Source organism: Propithecus coquereli, unplaced genomic scaffold (genome assembly GCF_000956105.1).
Source record: "Propithecus coquereli isolate 6110/MARCELLA unplaced genomic scaffold, Pcoq_1.0 Scaffold459, whole genome shotgun sequence".
NCBI classification, from domain to species: Eukaryota; Metazoa; Chordata; class Mammalia; order Primates; family Indriidae; genus Propithecus; species Propithecus coquereli.
In genome coordinates this window covers 770,228-788,436 of record NW_012150385.1, presented here as the reverse complement: position 1 = coordinate 788,436, position 18,209 = coordinate 770,228, and the positions used below count along the sequence as shown (strand labels likewise).

General features: G+C 47.6%; 1 protein-coding gene across 1 annotated transcript in view; it reads right to left on the bottom strand.

The window, feature by feature from the left end:
- Positions 1-18,209, bottom strand: part of SYNDIG1 (synapse differentiation inducing 1) — a 107,834-nt gene that overhangs the window by 15,457 nt on the left and 74,168 nt on the right. The gene's annotated exons all lie outside the window — the stretch shown is intronic.

The window sequence follows — 18,209 nt, the reverse complement described above, 5'->3', positions numbered from 1 at the left end:
GAGCAGAGGTACAGAGAGGGGGAGTGTGTAAAGGCCCTGATACAGTTACCTGAGGCCATAGCTGCCCTGTTCACTTCTAACGGCCCTGTTTTGAGGTTGTTTGTTCTAATTTATTTTACTCTAGGTAAGGCTGGGGGGAGAGTGGGGCCAAGGTCCCCTCAGCCTCCATGGGGAGGGAAGAAAGGGGGAGCTCTTTTTTTACGTTGACTTTTTTTTTCTACTCTTGTTTTCCCTTTTCCTTTCACTCCATTTGGGGCCCTGGGGGTTTCAGTCATCTCCCCGTTTGGTCCCCTGGACTGTCTTTGTTGATTCTAACTTGTAAATAAAGAAAATATTATTCAAGTTTTGAGTTATCTTAATAACATTTGTTTCTGTAGTGCTTCAGAAGGAACATGACTAGAATTGTCTTGAATTTGGGGGAAGATACTACTGAGGGGAGAAAAAGGAATAGCCATCCTGTAGTTGAGTTGTTATTTTTTAAACAAACTGTAGGCTCTTGCTTAGTTAATAAAGTAAATGCACCTGACCTTTGAAAAAAAAACAAGAACTTGTCTCTGAATTAATTCTCCAACTGTTTGCTTGTTTCTTCCTTTCTTTCCTTCTTCATCATCTACATCTTTCCTTTTGTTACACCTTATAAGGGGATTTCCTCAACCATCCTCCAAGCCTTCTATGGGATTTTATTTGGGGTATTATGTTATTTAATTTTCAAGAACTTTGTTCTCTCACTTTTGCTTTTTCATAACTTTCTGTTTTTGCTTAAGAAAGTTCATTTTATTCCTTATATCTCTGAAAATATTAATGACATAGATTTTTGTAAAGACATTTTTCTGCTTCTTGCACTGTCTCTTTATGCAGGTCCCCCCCTTACCCTCTCCCATTTGCTCAGGTCTCAGTGTTGTCATGGCAGAGCTTTCTCACATGTCGGCAGTTGCGCTGTTATTTAACACTCAAGAGCACCAAAAGGCCAATTATGCAAATATGGTGCTGATTGGTGAAATTTCCTAGAGTGTTGATTAGGCAGCAGGCTGTCTTTTTAATTTTTTTTTGGCTTCAGCACAACAGCATCTATTGATCTTTGGAGAATGTTTATAATCTGGACTGTGTTCCTCCAAAATTCATATGCACCCCAGTACCTCAGAATGTGACTGTATTTGGAGATGCCTCTTTAAAGAGGCAATTAAGTTTAAATGGAGTTCTTAGAGTGGACTGGTGTCCTTACAAGAAGAGGACATTAGGACACAGTCACACACAGAGGGAGGACCCTGTGAAGATGCAAGGCAGCCATCTGGTGGCCCAGAGACAGGCTCCACAAGAAACCAACCCTGAAATCAAGACACCTTGATCTTAGATTTCCAGCCTCCAGAACTGTGAGAAAGAAATTTTTGTTGTTTAAGTCACTCAATCTGTGGTATCTTGTTATGGCATCCCCAAAAAACTAATTTAGGGACATTCAGTTTCTCCAAAGACAAATCCCCTAACCTCCTGCCTGGGGGCAAGAGCCTAGTGGGGTGTGGAGCTCTAGGCACTGCGCAGGAGAGGCCGGGCCTCACTGCTCACCACGTGCTGGGCTAGGTCAGGCATCTCCCTCCCACCCGCCTTTATGCCTGGCGTCATTGTGGCTGGAGACGTTCTGACTTTGGCACACACACCTGCTCTCCCACCGGGATGAAGACACGCCTGCGGCTGAGCCCTGGTGATGGGAGCCAGGACTGGGTGCTTTACTGATTACAAAATCTTAAAAAAAATCTCAAGATCTCAGGTTGATGCCTTCTCCGCATCTCGCCTGGACCTGGAGCTCCCAAGCCCTGCGTCTGTGTGGTGATGATGGATAGACTGGCTGGTTCCCACGGGCATTTTCACGGAAGGCTTTCAAACCCAGCTGCACTGCACAATCTCCACTCGTCCGTCTGCTGACGTCTTCCAAAACGTGCTAACATCTTTTGTTTCCCATTGCTCTATGTCCATTCTCTTTGTCCTTCATGGTTTATGTCACCTGCTCTGTGTCTCAACTGACTGCTTTGTGATGTTTCCATTATTGCCATACCCTCATAAGCTGCCTGATAAATCACATCAGGCCACTTGGGATTACCACAGAAACTGCTAAACTTACTGGAGTTAGAGCCAACCGTGAGCTCGCTGAGGGCTGGACAGGCCCCAGGGTAGGACACACTCAGAAACTTCCTCTGGTGTCCCCTCTGGCTTGTGGTTTCCATGGTGTGGGAGGGGTCAGAGCCAGGAGTGCAGGGGACACACCTCTGTCAGGTAGTGTAAGAGAAGGGGTGAATCCCAGGACAGAACACCAACGGAGGAGCTTCTAGGAGAAGTCAACTCAGAGCAGAGGCTGGGGATGGGGCATCTCTTTGATCTCACTTCTCATCTTGCTTCAGGGCAGGAGCCCCACTTGTTGATGTTTTCCCCTTCCTAGGACTCTGCCTGGCTTTGCCACCAATCCCCATTCTTCAGATGCAACCTGAGGACTGGGCTACCTGCTCACGCATCGTTCTTCAGTGCCGCATCTCTATGGGGAGAGCTGGCTGTTCTAATTACCTACTGCTGTGCGACGAACTACTGCAAAGCTTGGAGGTTCGAATAACAACCATCTTATCTATCCCGTAACTTCTGGGTCAGGAGTCCAGATCAAGCTGGCTGGGCAATTTTCCTACTCCGCATGGCATTACCTAGGGTCCGTTGATGTCCAGCTGGCAGCTGGGCTGCTCAGGAGGGTGCAAGATGGCTTTGCTCACGCCTGGTGCCTTGGCCTCCCTAGCATGGTGGTCACTGGTGGTTGAACGTCTTGTGTCGCAGCTCTGGGCCCTGTGTGAGTGCTCCAGGATACCCAGGTAGAAGCTGTGAGTTTCTCATTGCTACCAGCCACAGAGGATGCAAAGTCACTACTGCTGTGTCCTACTGGTTTCAAGTGAGTCAGGGGGACCGGCCCAGACTCAAGGGGGAGGACACAAAGGGAGGCATGTCTCGGGACCTGGGGCCACCTTTCATTTACTGCTGCGGCAACCGCTCTCCACCAGGGACTCCCCTTCCACCCGGATGGCCCAGCAGAGGTGGCTTTGCCTGGGAAGCAGCATCCCTAGCTCATTCTTTATTAGACTTGTAGAATAATTTTTGCAGCTAAGTAAATTTCCTTTGCTTTCAATACATGGCAAAATAACTCAGGGGTATGCTTTTCCTGATTTCATCATATGCTTGGTTCACACGTGCTCATTTTTCTTCCTTTGCCACCAATTAACCCGCAGTCTCTTGCTCTTGACCAAGAGAGACATTTGTGACATTTCTGTGGCCTTTCCCTATAGTCAGTACAGCCTGTAGCCATGGGCCCAAGATGCAGTTTGGGGCACGGCCCCAGCAGCAGTAATGCTCACAGTCAGCCCCTCTGCAGGGAGGCAAATAGGTGAGTTCAAGAGTGTTGGCTGTCTGAGTAAACACCTGTGAACAAACGCAAGGAAGCTAAAGTGACGAGGGAACACTAATCAAAACAAATGTAAATATGACTATCAAGGGTAAGAAATTAAGAATCATTCATTGCCAGTCCAACAGAAGCAAGTTCTCACAGCTCACCCACCCTGGGGGTGACAGTGAGCTTTAAGAGGTACGAGATGTACTGCAGTTTCCAGGAATGTGTATTTGTTGTCATGTTATGAAACAGTCAATTTCAATATATGCTGCAAATGATTGGAGATGACAGCAGCAACCCAAGGAGGACAGTGACCCCAGCTGGGTAGGTGCAGCGAGCTTTTTGAATTCTGACACTCAATGTTCTCCTCAACTGGAGAATCTGTACACAATACAGAGTTGAATCTTCTGTAATTCAAGTTACAGAAAAAATAAAAGAATGGCAACGATGTTCCCCCAAACACTTTGTTTCTCCTGGCTTGGTGGCACTGTCCATGTACACAGTGAAGCCAGGGATGATGTCAGTTGGTGCCCAAATGCAGGAGACCGCACAGGAGACACGCAGTGAGACACACTCCTTGGGGACTAAGGAAGGACAGCCAGATATAGCTGGGAGGGCTCCGCACAAATTGGATAAATCATTTCTTTCTAGTGCAGCTGGCAAACTTGCAGCTTTTTGTTAATAAACATGATGTCTCCTGGAAGGTAGACGCAGCTTCGTATGAATGCTACTTTCCAGCCGGTTCACCTTGACAACAGCCTTGGGGGCTGGTCGGGATGATGCGTTCCAGACGCAGAAATGGAGGCTGGGAATGTGTGAGTAAAAGACGTGGGGTTGCAGGGTTAGTAAGGGTCTGGGCACGGAACTAGCTTCTCTGAACCACATCCAGTGTCCTTGCTGTTCCATGAGCTCCCCCATTTTGGTGTAGTGGGTAACTGTGGCTACGGGGCCTGGCTGACCTGGGAGCTGTTGGTGGCCCTCTGCTGCCCATGAAATCCCCACCTACCATCTCTCTGTTGTGCAGAATGTACCAAAGGTGAATGTGTGCCACAGGGAAGAACAGCTACCTACTTCTGAATTACAGTTTTGCTTGCATTTTCTGTTCTAATGTTTTCCTTTGGTACTATTACTGGCATTCATCCCTGAAAGGTGATAAATAGGTCTTGCATCCCAGCGAGATGGCAAACTGGGATGACAGGTAATTCCTCCTGCTGGGAAGGCACAGAACCCAGGCAGCTCCTGGGCAATTCACTCCCAGGAGACAGGTCTGGGGAGCTGTGGCTGGGATTCTAATGACTTGAGGGGAGAGAGGACATGGTCTTTGGTCAGGGGACAACCCGTGCATAAATCCCATAGCCCCAAAGAGTGTTCTTTCCATGAAAGGAGACTAGAAACTTCCCCCACAGCCTTGAGAAACCAGAGAGTGAGCTTTGTGTCTGTATTGGACCTTGAGTGAGCAATGGAAACTTCAGGGCCAGGCCAAGCATGGGTGTGGGCCCAGAGTTTGTATTTATGCCTGACACAGGAATCCTGCTGAGAAAACAAAATATAAATGGATTCAACACTGAAGCTGAAGAAAACACAAAGATGGTCTCTATGAATGATGATAATTTCACAAGCTACAGCTCATGGGTTTCCAGTAGCAAAAAAAAAAAAAAATAATAATAATCCTAGATCTAGATGGAGTCACAATAGAAAATTATAAACTGCATGAGAGGGAACAACACAAGAGGGTGGTCAGCTGATATTCCACCCAAAATAGAACTGGTACTTCCAGAATAGAATTACTCCAAAACAATTCTATTTTAATGTCTTTGAGATTGTTGTAGAGAGAGTTCTATGTAAAATTTGACAACATTCTCAAAGACATTAAAATAATTTAAGTAATTAAGAAGGAACAGAAATCCATAGTGAACAAGAGGCCATATTGGAAAAATGAAAAAAAAAAAAAAGGCCAGGCACGGTGGCTCACGCCTGTAATCCTAGCACTCTGGGAGGCCGAGGCGGGCGGATTGTTTGAGCTCAGGAGTTCAAGACCAGCCTGAGCAAGAGTGAGACCCCCGTCCCTACTAAAAAAAATAGAAAGAAATTAGCTGGACAACTAAAAATGTATATATATAAAAAAAATTAGCCGTGTATGGTGGTGCATGCCTGTAGTCCCAGCTACTCGGGAGGCTGAGGCAGAAGGATTGCTTGAGCCCAGGAGTTTGAAGTTGCTGTGAGCTAGGCTGACGCCACGGCACTCACTCTAGCTCAGGCAACAAAGCGAGACTCTGTCTCAGGAAAAAAAAAAAAATCACACTTGGAAAATTCCACAGCTAAAATTTTCCAAAGTGAAGAGTATAGGGTACTTGTAATAAAAACCCAAGATATGAGTTACCCAGCACACTGATCAGGTGCAACCGAAGACAGTATTTGTAAGCTGGAAGACACATAAGAGGGAATCAGCAGGTAGGCACAGAAAAACACAGGGACGGAGCTCACACAAAGAGAAGATCCAACATACAACCAATAGGGATTCCAGAAGGAGAGAATGGAGAGAGTGGGATAGGGGCAATATCCAAAGTGGTAACTGCTGGGGACTGTCAACATGAAGACAGACACGAGTCTTCAGACCAAAGTAGTTCACCAAGCCATGAACAGAATAAATAATCTGAATGCACAGTACATGGGCTTGAAGAATTGGCAAAAGGCTGCATTCTAAGCCCTTCCTATCCCCATTTTGCTGTTTTAACTCTTGGCCATCTTGTCTACACCCATAGCTTCGACCACCACTTATCTATAGGGAACTTCTGGTTTTACAACTCACCTGGATATCTCAAAGGTAACCTCAAATCCAAACTTGCCATCCTCCCTCCTGGCCACTGCCCCCTCCCCCATTGCCGCTGAGGCCAGTCTTCCTCATTACCCACGTGCCCAGTGATCTTAAGAGATCCTAAGGGATGGGCAGTTTTGCCCAAAAGCCCTTAATTTAGATTTCCTTCTGTTTCACTGATACTATCTTTGACTAAGCCACAGGCTTCTATCTGCTGCCCTTCATGCTGGCTAGTCTGGAGGAAGAATGGAACACATCTTAAAAATAGGCATCACGTGATCTCCCACCCACACTCCTTTCCCCTCTTCCTTCTTAAAACAGCCCCTCAGAAATGTCCCATTCATAACAGGGCCCTCTAACACCTGCCCAGGGTGGTCTCACCTCCCTCTCTGTTCCTGCTCTCTTTTCTACAGCCTTGCTGGGTGTGTCTCCCTGGGGCTTACCCTTATCCTGCAGGGCCCCTGCCCCTCTCAGCACAATTATTCAGTACCCAGGGAGGGCTCCCCTGGCCCCCAGTTTGGGTGACGCTTCCCTGTGCCATGCTTTCACAGAGCTGTGACCTTTCCACTTAACGACATTTACTAAATTAAGGTTGAGTTCCCCCTAACCTATAAGCCCCCAGGGAACAGAAGTCATGTTTTTGTCTTCAGCACTACACAGCATCTTCCACATGGATGATGCTAAACAACAGTCCTTTAACTAATAAAGGATTTTTACCAGCTCTTATTTTTTTAGTCATATCCAAAACACTTGAGTGAATCAGTACCTTTCCCAACATGAATTCCAGCAGCATGCTGATTAGGTGGTAGGCATGATGTGTTCTGGGGTGCTGGCCCCCAGCAGCGGTACGCATCACAATGCCAACTGCTGACACAGAGGCTCCTGCCAGAGGTGCGCATCACAATGCTGACTGCTGACACAGAGGCTCCTGCAGCTTGGCCCTGGTGTGGCCCAACTCAGCCTAGATGTTCATTTCCAACATTCAACGCTTCCTTCTAGCACAGCTTGCTTCGCAAAGAGTTGGATCTGAACTTCCTAAAATGGTTTTCTGTCTGCAGCTGGGAGTGGCCCATGCCCAGCTCGTGCTGGGCTCACTCCTGGCCCGTCTCGGCTCTTCCTGGGAGGCTCCCAGCCTCCTGATTGGCCGCAGAGACTGTCAGCTGAGGGTGTGCACCTCCCAGTTCCACTCCTTCAGGGGCCTGAAATTTGTTTTTGTTTTCCTGTTGTAAGAATTCCTGACCTGAACTAACCCCAAACATGTGATGATATAGTGGGAAAGAAGAAATCAGGCCTGAGAATCCATTCTACAGTCAGGTGAAAGGAAGGTGGGTGGTCACAGCAGACACCACCAGGAAGGGACGATGTGCTCTGTGTGTCCTCAGATCCTTGGTGACACCAGGACACACCCTGCAGGACAACTGCTACAAATCACAAACCTCCTCTCTAAAAAGAAGAGTGCCCACTGCGAGAGAGGCGACTTCAGGTAAGTTGACTTTGCTTCTATCTTCCTCAGAGGCCTGTGAGCCCAACAGCCATGGGTGAATGTCTGCCCCCAGTCCCTATGTTAAAGCCCTAACCACCTCCCACCATGTGATAATGTTAGGAGGTGGGGCCTTTGTGAGGTCACTGGGCTTGGATGAGGTCATGAGGCCATATCCCCAATGGGACTGGTGCCCTTCTATGAAGAGGAGACGACACAGGAACTCTCTGCAGACACAGGGAGAAGGCGGATGTCTGAAGCCTGGACGAGGACACTCCTGCCCCGGACTGTGCTGGCACTTGGATCTCAGACTTCCTGCCTCCTGTGAGAAATGGGTGCTGTTGTCTAAGCCACCCAGGCTGTGGTATCTTGTTATGGCAGCCCAATCTGACTAACGCACACTTTCTGCTCTTTCACAAACCTTTCACAGGACTCCCTAATTACTGGAACAAAACACCCATTTCTTGAGCTTTTTAATCCTAGATGAAAAAGGGCACTTCCCTTTGGGAAGCAGGTTCCAGTTTCACCGGCTGTGTCAACTGGGATATTTTGTGAGATGTGCCAAGGTGCCCCCTGCTCCCCCTGATTTCTTGAGAGTGGACACTGGAGGGGCACTCTGACAGTTCAACCCTGAGCTGACAAATGCCTCTTCTTCCCCAAAGATGCCTGTAAGCCCACATCCCTGTGCCACACTTTGGGACATCCACCAGTGCCCTCCCCAAAGAAAGAGTATGTCTCAAAGAGGATGTTCCTATAGTACTGTTTTTCCTTTTCCTACTGAGGTGATCAATATGGAAAGGAAAGCTCCTATGAAGGCACGCTCCAGAAGAACCTCTGAAGCATTACTTGATGCCATATGTATGCAGGGCAGACAGATTCCCTTCGATTTTGCTGCATGCATCGCCCCAAGTCAGCTCAGGTGAGCAGGTTTCATGCCATCAAGAAAGTGCTGTCATTTGCTCTGCCTGTGTGCACAAACTCCTCCACTGTGTAGTCCGCCTGGGTCCCCTGACTGGGAGCAAAAGGCAGACTCATGAGTGTGCCTACAGGGACATCCTTATTAGTGCTGCTAAGGAAGTGCCCACTATTGGATGCAAGCTAACAAGAAGCTGCTTTTTGGAATCAATAAAAGCAAAGAGAAGAAATTTCCTTTTATTGGACTGAAAATAAGATTCAAAAGCATAAGTTAGGGTCTCTGTCTTGGCCCATTTTGTGTTTCTAAAACAGAATAACTGAGACTGGGTAGTTTGTTAAGAAAAGAGGTTTATTTCGCTCACGATTCTGTGGGCTGGAGAGTTCAAGACTGGGCAGCTGCCTCTGATGAGGAACTCAGGCCGCTTTAATTCACTGCTGGAGGCAGAAGGGAGCCGGCAGGTGCACAAAGATCATGTCGTGGGGGTGCAGGCTCTGTTTAAAAACCAACTCAGAGGGAACCTAATGGAGGGAGGGCATTAATGTATTCAAGAGAGATCTGCCCACATGACCCAAACTCCTCCCACCAGCCCCACCTCCCAACATCACCACATTGGGGATCAAATTTCAACATGAGGTTTGGAGAGGACAAAAATACAAATCATAGCAGCTCCCTAACCCACAGGAGCAGTAACTGGAAAACCACGCTGTGGAGTGCACAGCAGTGCTGCCGGAGGTTTATGCAGTGTATGCATGTTCCCTGCTGTCTGAGCTTCTCTGGGCATTGGAGAGACACACATGAGTTCCTCAGAACAGCATTTGGGGCTTCAAAATGAGATGCTGGGCTCAAAAGGGCAGGTCTCCAAGTTGACATTCAATGTGGCTGAAGAGGAGCTCAGATGTGAATGCGAGGGCTTCCTGGGCAAGTGCATGTTCTGCTGCCTTCTCTCCAGGTGGATAAAGGCAGCTCCACTTGAGACAAGGTTACATGATAGGATCTCCAGGTGAACCACAAGCCTGGCATCCCTCCAGGTGAGGGAGGTGCTTCCATTCCTGCAAGCCATTGCTGGTGCTGGTCAGCACCAGGGGTTCTCAACACATCTGCTGGGTTAGGAAGGGAGAACCAGTCTGAGTATTCTGGCTCCCAGGACTGTTGAGAAGATATCAAATGAGGATTTGCCGAGCATTTCAGCCTGTGAGTACAATATAAACTAGATGGTAGCCAAATAGACTGGTGCTATGCCAACCTCTGCCTCGTTCAGCCCAGGTGCAGCCCAGGAGTGGCCCTGTGGCTGGTGTGAGTACAATATAAACTAGATGGTAGCTAAATAGGCTGGTGCTATGCCAACCTCTGCCTCGCTCAGCCCAGGTGCATCCCAGGAGTGGCCCTGTGGCTGGTGTGGTGGAGGTGGCAGGATCTTCTGCTGGTCCAGAAAGTGGTTTGCGCAGAGGCTTAAGGCTGGAGGAGCTGACCATACACACTGGGGCAGTCTTTCCCCTGCTCCTTCTTCTTCTTGTCTCCCTCTTTTCTCTGGAGCCCTGTGTCAGTGTTCTTTGCTTAGCTATTTCAGTGGGAGCCGCAGCCGCAGGAACAGATGGTGCCAATTCAACCAGCAGCACCCTGCCCAGCAGCGTGGGCTCTCGGCTAATGGCTACAAAGCCGGCTATTTGGTCTTCTCATCTCATGTTTTGGGTAAACGAGCAGTATTCCTACTCAGATGATCTAAACCCAACAGGGTGCAGATGCTTTCAGTTGAAATAATTATGAAAAACGTAATTAAGAGAGGCATTTTGCCTGGAAATGTGGCAAGATCCTTAAAGACAATTTGGCTTCCTCATTCTAACAGGAGGCTCAGCTTCGTGCACCAACCAGGAGATGAGCGGTGATGCGGCACCTTCTATCTGGCCATGGCTGGATCCTAGAGCCGTGGTGGGGAACTTGGGGAACTTCAATTTCTCTGTATCCTTCCCAGTGTCCCTCCCAAGCATTTGTGAGGGCATATGGTCTAGGGTAAGAGCATTTCTCCAGAGGCAGACTGACAGGTCTCAAATCCATCGCTTCATAGTAGTGTCACTTTCAGTGAAGTTCTTCCCCTCTGTGCTTCAGTGTCATCTGTAAACTGAGGATGACAGTCCCTGTGTCATGGGGCCTTTCAGAATATGAAAGTGTTAATATATGCAAGCCCCTAGAACAGTGCCTCAGACATAGTCACGAGGGTTCTGGTGAGCTGTTATTCTGTAGCTAAGTACCTCCAGGGCTTAGAACCACCACCACTGGCTGCTCATGAATTCTGGGCATCAGGAATTCAGGCAGGGCTCAGCTGGGGGATTCTTCTGCTCCTTAGTGGTACTCAGCTGGAGGTGGAGGTCCAACCTGGCTTCTCTCAGATACCTGGTGCCTGGGCTGACATGACTCAGAGATTGTTGACTGGAGTACCTACAAGTGGCCTGGAGTGAGCATGGAGTCTCAGGGAGAGGGAATTCCTACACGACAGCTCAGGACACTAAGAGTGAGTATCCCAGCAAACAAGGCTGAAGCAGCATGGCCTTGAGGAACCCCTTTTCCTGCAATCCACTGGTGACAAGCAAGGCACTAAGTGCATCCCAGAGTCAAGAAGAGAATGGAATTCTGCCTCTCGATGGAGAAGGGGTGAGGTCACATTGCAGGAGAGCCATGCTGTGGCCTCTTTGGAAAGCACAATTTGCCGCAGTGAGTAAAACATTTTAACTTTCATTTTAATTACCTCTGTCTTATCATCTATGAGCAACAGAGGGCTGAGGATTAACAGTGGTCCCACTTAATGGATGATCATGGAGGTTTAGTAGAGTAGATTAACTGGCTCATAATTATGCACCTAAATCAAAGTGTGTTCAGAACCTGTGGTATCCTGAATCCAGAACCATCCATTGAGTTCCCTTCTAAGTTTCCTGGGAATAATGTGTCAGTGTCTGCATATAGCTAGTCCACAGGATTCTCCTTGCTTCTTGGGCACAGAAAGTCTACTTTTTGCATTTCAAAATATATGAAGCTGCAAGGGCTGATTGCCACAAGGACTCAATTTTCTATTTTTGATGAAATGTCTGTTTTGTTGATAAATCTAGGGAGGAGTTGTGGGGCAAAAGGGAGAAGTCAGCATCACATAAGTAGGTTAGAAACCACATTTTCTAAGACTCTTTCCAGAAAGCTGTGTTTCTTCTTCTTGTTGAAAGCCAGGATATCTGTGAAACTACTCTGCAGGACACCGTCATGATGAACACATGGCATCACGCATTTGTCAAAACCCACAGGATGCTACAGCACAAAGAGTGGACCTTAATGTATGCAAATAAAAAAAAAACTGATTAGGCCAGAGGATGCCAGGAGGGAATGCAGATCATGACAGATGAATCTAACTGTATTACAAATTTCTGAAACTGCCTCCCTGAAGGAGGTAAGGGGGAAGGGTGGTGCCCTATTTGGAAATGAGAGCAGACTGTAGGAGCAAAGGCAAAAAGAACTGCACATAAGCCCTGAGCTCTAGTTGACAAAGTTATTTCCTGTGAACATACAGGTTAACAGATCTGACACCACTATATATTTATACTGGAATTCAAAAAGTAAGTAAGTGGCTAGTGGATGTAGTGGATGGACGGAGCAAGGTCTCTCACTGTTGGTATAGGAGGGCACAGAGGAGCAAGGGCAGCAGGCTGCAGTGAGGTGTGATAAGCATTAGTGTGGGAGGCATCAGCATGAACCCATGTTTAGCATGATACAAATACAGATGGATATACATATCAATAATTATACATATAGAAATATTTCTGCATATTGAAACATGTAGAAATACTCTACATATAGAACTAGTAATGGAGTGAGTATATACATTTATACACACATTTATTTCCCAGCTCCGTTACCAAGAGAGCCTAGAATCAATGACGCCCCAGTAGCAGCAAGCACACCCAGTGTGCAGACCTTGGTTCTAATATCGGCCTCCAACAAAAGGAACCAGAGCTTCATGGGGAAACAGCTGACTCTAGGACGTGGGCAGGAGACATACAAGATGAACCTGGAGCAGCATCTTGCAGTGCAAAAAAGTAAGGAAATGCTTCAAACACAAGAAGATGCCAAATGGACCAGGAGCCAATCTGAAAGCGCTCCCAATGGCCAAAGCAGCAAAACAATGTAGTTCTGGATTATAAACCAAAGTATAAGATAAATATCCAAGAGTTTATACTGATATAAATAAATGATTGGATGAATCAATGGAGGAGAAGAGACAAATCTCCCATACAGAAGAATTCCGAAAAAGTTTATGTAAGTGCTCCGCCCTCCAGGAGGTAAAGTGTAACCCCCACCCCTTAATCATGGGCTGTGCAGTGACTTCCCACCACAGGGGACAGCATGGACTGGGGAGGAGAGCAATTCTGCAGTGGAGAAACCTGACCAACACTACCTTGGCCAGGCGGTCAAGCTTAATTAACGTCCGCAGTGACAGTTATAATGACGGCACGTATCCTCCACATGACTGATGAGAATGGCACTTTACCTCTGAGGTCCTCCTCCTCAAAACCTATGACCGCAGTCTAATCGTGACAAAAACATCAGACAGATCCCAGTAGAGGGACAGCCTACAATACATACTGCCAGTGTGTCTGAAACCTGTCAAGGCCATCAAAATGAAGAAAGCTTGAGAAACTGTTGCAGACAAGAGGAGCTTAAGGAGATGTGACTAGTAAATGCCAAATGGTATTTTGAGAGACCTTGGAACAGAGAAAGGACATTAGGTAAATTAGGAATCTGAATAAAGTACGGACTGTGTTTGATGGCGATGTATTAACAGTGGTTGATTAATTGTGCAAATGTGTTATGTCATTAGATGTTAAGAAAAAGGGAAAACATGTAAGGGACGCAGGGGAACTCTGTGGACTGTCTTTGTAAATTTTTTTTCAATCTAAAACTGTCCTAAAATAAAAAGTTTATTTAAAAAAAGTCAGGGTATGGAATGGGATAAGGTGGGAGACCAGCAGCTGTGACTATACACATGTGGTCTGCATCCTGCGCTCAGTCCTTGAGTACCTGGTGGGAGCAGGAGCGGCACAGCATTGGGAAAGGCCCCCAGCTCAAGAGTAGCACAGATGTGAGCTAGTTCAGTCCCTGTTACATTTTCTCTGAGTATCTATTTTTATTTTGCTCCCTAAAACAGAGTTACTATACCTATCTTGCTGGTTGTTATGACAAATAGCAACAATAACACATTGACTTATGGCTCTATGTCAATAACCACACCAACACTGTCTCATTTCCTCCCTTCCACAACACCACATGTCAATACTGTTTTCCCCAACAATGTTTTATGAAAACTTTCAAAAAAAAGAAAAGTTAAAAGAACCTACAGTGAACACCCAGATACTCACCACCTTGGTTTACCACTAGCATTTTGCTATATTATGTATCTGTTCATCCAACCAACTCCCTTTCCATCCATCAACCCATCTTTTTAAAACATGCATTTCAATATAAGTTGCGGACACCATCCCCTAAACATGCCTGCACATGAAACCCTTACTGCCACCTTAAAAATGTGGAGTTAAGGTTTAGTGAAGTGAACGTTATCCAAGATCACACAGCTGGTGAGTAATAGCTTCTGATTCTTGGACCATAATAGGAGCTCATGAATGGAAACGACTGTCATCATTCTCATTTTCTAGGCAAAAGTCCCACTTTTGCCAAATAAATGGGGAGAAGAGTTAAGATTTTGAGAGCTAGCAGAGGAAGAGTAGAACTTTCTCTTTACCCATTGGGGATAAAGAGAGATTCTTAGCAACCCAAATGAATGGGCAGTGTGGAAAGACCAGCTACGTGTGTGCAGGCTGGCCGGCCCCCGTCCATGCATGTGGGTGCTCCCGCGTGTGCACCTCCTCCCTGACACATGGGTGGTGGCTGTGTGGCACCAGTGCTGTCAGGTTGCCAGTTTGGTGCCTCTACAGAATGTGTGGGTCCATGTTATCTGCAGATGTGCCCCTTAGAACTCTAGTTTGTTTTAACGCATAACAAACTTTCTCAAGTTTGCTGTATCATGGATGACACATTAGTTCTTTTGTTCTCATCTGAAATCTCCTCCTTTCAGTCCATTTCACAGAAAATAAACTACATAATAAAGCAAAACACATTTGTTTTAAAAGATCTTCCCACAACAGGGTCACTCAATAACCACAAATTATAGTGCTGCAATGAATTTAAGAAAAACACATTTTTCAAGAAGCAAGAGTAAAGATTAGCAGAGATTTAAGTATGAACATGAAAAAAATGCAGTGTCATTTATTAGACTAGAAAGTCAGGGGAAAATCTAAATGCTTTAAAATGTGAATAATTAAGTAATCATGTTGTATCCATATGGTGAGATATTAGGTAGCCACAGACATGCTTACGAGGCACGTCAATTACATGAAAGATGCTTGTGATACTGGTTTAAAAAAGGCAGATTTTAAAATTTAATCTTGCCTATCTAGAGAATAATGCATAGAAAAAAAGGCTGGGCGGAAATAGGCTGAACTCTTAAATGTATTAAATAGTTGCTTCTGGAGTTTTTCAGAACTGTTTTTCTCAGTTTATCGTAAAGTCCACGATTTCAATGGTGGTAACAACAAAAAAACAAGTTGATACTGCAGGTGCCACTTCGTCCTGGTCAGTGTCAGGCCACCTCAATTCATCTCTGTGAGTGTGAGCATCCAGAGTGCCGCTGGTGTACCCACCACCAGACGAGGCGGCCAGGGTGCAGGGCACCAAACTGCCTCTCCACCCCTGGAGGCACTGGCATGCTGTTAGAATTCTGGGCTTCTGGTGTCGGCCTGCGTGTGGAGAGGACACGCCTTGACCCGACTGTCCTCGCTGGGTTCTGATCCGCAGCGGCAGGGAGGGTCATCCCCGCAGGCTGATAAACCCTCACTGTCACTGTCACATACCAAGCACCCAGTAGCGTTTTAGCCGGAGGGCGCACGTGTCTGGCTCGTGCCTTGTTGGGATGCATGTCCCTCACTGGCTACCTGGCAGCCATGCCCCAAGCCTGGTCACATTCTCCCTGGCCACCTCTCACCTCACACAGGGGGGCATTTCGGCTGTTCTGGGGGAATCTCTCCTGTCTCCGCCTTTCAGACGCTGGCTGCACTGTTACAACTGCGCAGCCTTTGTTGCTCTTGCCGTGATGACGCCGCCTCCTCGCCTCTGCTCCCCAGGCCCCCGTGTCTGTCTCCTCCACCCACTGACGTCTGCTGCACCCACCGCCCTGGCAGGCAGGTCCAGAGCAGCTGCTTCAGGTCCAGGCAGGGGCACCTCAGTGCACATCCTGAGCTCCCAGTCCTGATCACTGACGTTCCCAGCTGCCCGGTGTCTATGTCACAAACAGCACAGTGAGCTCACTCTGTGAACCTGGAAGGCGCCGCCGCCACACGCCCATGCTTAAGGGTCTTTTCAATCAGGGCTCGAGCCTCTGCTTTCACATTTAATGTGCCATTTATCTTGACAATGGCCATTCCGTTTTCTGTTTGTTGGTTTGTTTGCTTTCAGTAACAATCACATCCACAGATATTCATCCAGTGGCACGTTTAAAAACACAAATTCTATTTTTACCTTAAACCATGTTGTTGTTCGTAATATATTTGGACCCTTGTCAGTTACCGTTCCTCTTTGAAAAATCCAATCACACCTGTGGCATCTTTTGTGGTTTTTCTGTCCTTTTCTGCCCCTCTCAGCCATGCGCTGTCACTGCACTCAGCTTTGGTGCTGGTCGGCAGTGTGGCTTGTGCTGGCTGCTTCTCTGCACGTGAGGGGCGAGCAGTGCCTGCGTTGCTTGGGGGAGCCACTCGCCTCCGGCTTTTAGGATCACGTGAGGCTAAGGACTGCTAAGTGACGTCTGGGAGGAGCACTCTCTCAGACACTTGGATAACTGGACGTCAGTCCCAGCTTGGCCATTAACTAGCTGTGGCCTCGGTCAAAGAAGACCCTGTGGATCTCAGCAGTTTCTAGGAAGTTTCTGATAGTGCTGGGTTGCATCCTTGGAGTCCCAACTACAGGAGTCTACAGGGAGTTGAGACAGATTCTGGGGTGGGGGTGGAGTCTCAAAGAAAACCAGGTGGTCTACACCAGCCAGCTTGGCGGGCGGAGCTGTAGCCCACCGGCTCTGCCCGTGCTGGCACCCGCTGCTCCTGGTGAACCTGTACACCTTCCAGTGCTGGACCATGGAACAGTGGCTGCTGCCAGCGTGTCTGTTCTGCTCTTTGCTTGTTTGTTTCAGGAACATTTGCCTTTTTCTTTCTTAGATTTGAAATTTAGGACTTTAGTGACTTGATGTGTAGCACATTTAGGAATATCAGCATTCGAGGGGCTCTCCCCTGTGGCAGAAATCAAGGGAGCCCACACTTTGGTGGAGTTGCCAGGTTAGCAAGAGGCTCCATGAAGAGGATCCTATGGCCAGGTGGGACCTCTGAGGACAGACCTCTCTGAGTTGGAAAATTATCTTTGCAGGCCCAATCTTTCCATCTCTCTAACATCACTGCTTTTCACAGGGAAGAGGTTGTTGGAGTAAAGGGAAGGGGCAGGTGAAGGGAAGTGAGGGAAAAGTTGCTCTGGGTTGAAGGAATTTGAAATTACCATATGGCTGGTAATTAGCACGGGAGACACACACATGTTCACAAATGCACAGAAAGAGGCGGTCCCCGTGGAGGGGTGGCTTTGGGAAAGGGGTGTGGAAGGCAAGTTCTCTTTCTATCCCTTCTCCATTCTCTTCCTCCTCCTCCTACTTGCTATGGAACTGTGCTGCTTGTATAATTTGAAAAAGCAATGAATGAATACAGGTAGATGTGTGTCTATGTGCTCACCGATAATTAAAGGAAAGTGTGGGGACAGAGTGTGGGGGACGTGGGAGGACTGCAAGGTACCAGGTGGCGACGAGAGCCAACAGCACAGGGCGGGGGTCCCAGTGCAGCAGTGTCATGCACTCTGACCCACCCCCCAATAACCCTGAACCACGTCCTCCCCTGGGCTCCAGGGTTCATAACAAAGACCGACTTCAGCATATCTTTACTCCAGTGGGTCTCAAATGTGACCTGCACCAGCATCTGTGGCTGGACTTGCTAACACACAGATTGCTGGGCCCCACCCCGGACTTTCTGATTCAGCATGTCTGGGGGGCGGGGCCTCAAGAATTGACATTTCTAAGAAGTTTCCAGATGCTGCTGGTCCAGGGAACCACACTTTGAGAACCACACTGTAGATAGTAAAACAGGAACATCAAATTGAATTTTATAATTTCATCTGGAATGATAAATAAGAATTAAAAGGGGGCTAACTTAAAGAGGCTCAACAAAGTTAGCTGGAAAATTCCCCTCCATGACTGTGACCTCTCTGGTGACCAGCTGGACACTGATCCATGTTTCTTTCCAAGCTCCCCTCTGAGCTGCTCCCCTGCTGGGTGCCAGGGACTCTGCCGGGTACTCATGAACCAGGTGCGGCACCGTGTTGGCACACACTCTGGTGTGGGCTTTACGTGGGGGTGCGTGTGAGGGGGGAAGGTAGGCATCAGCGAGGTGGCAGAGCCTGGAGGTAGACAGCC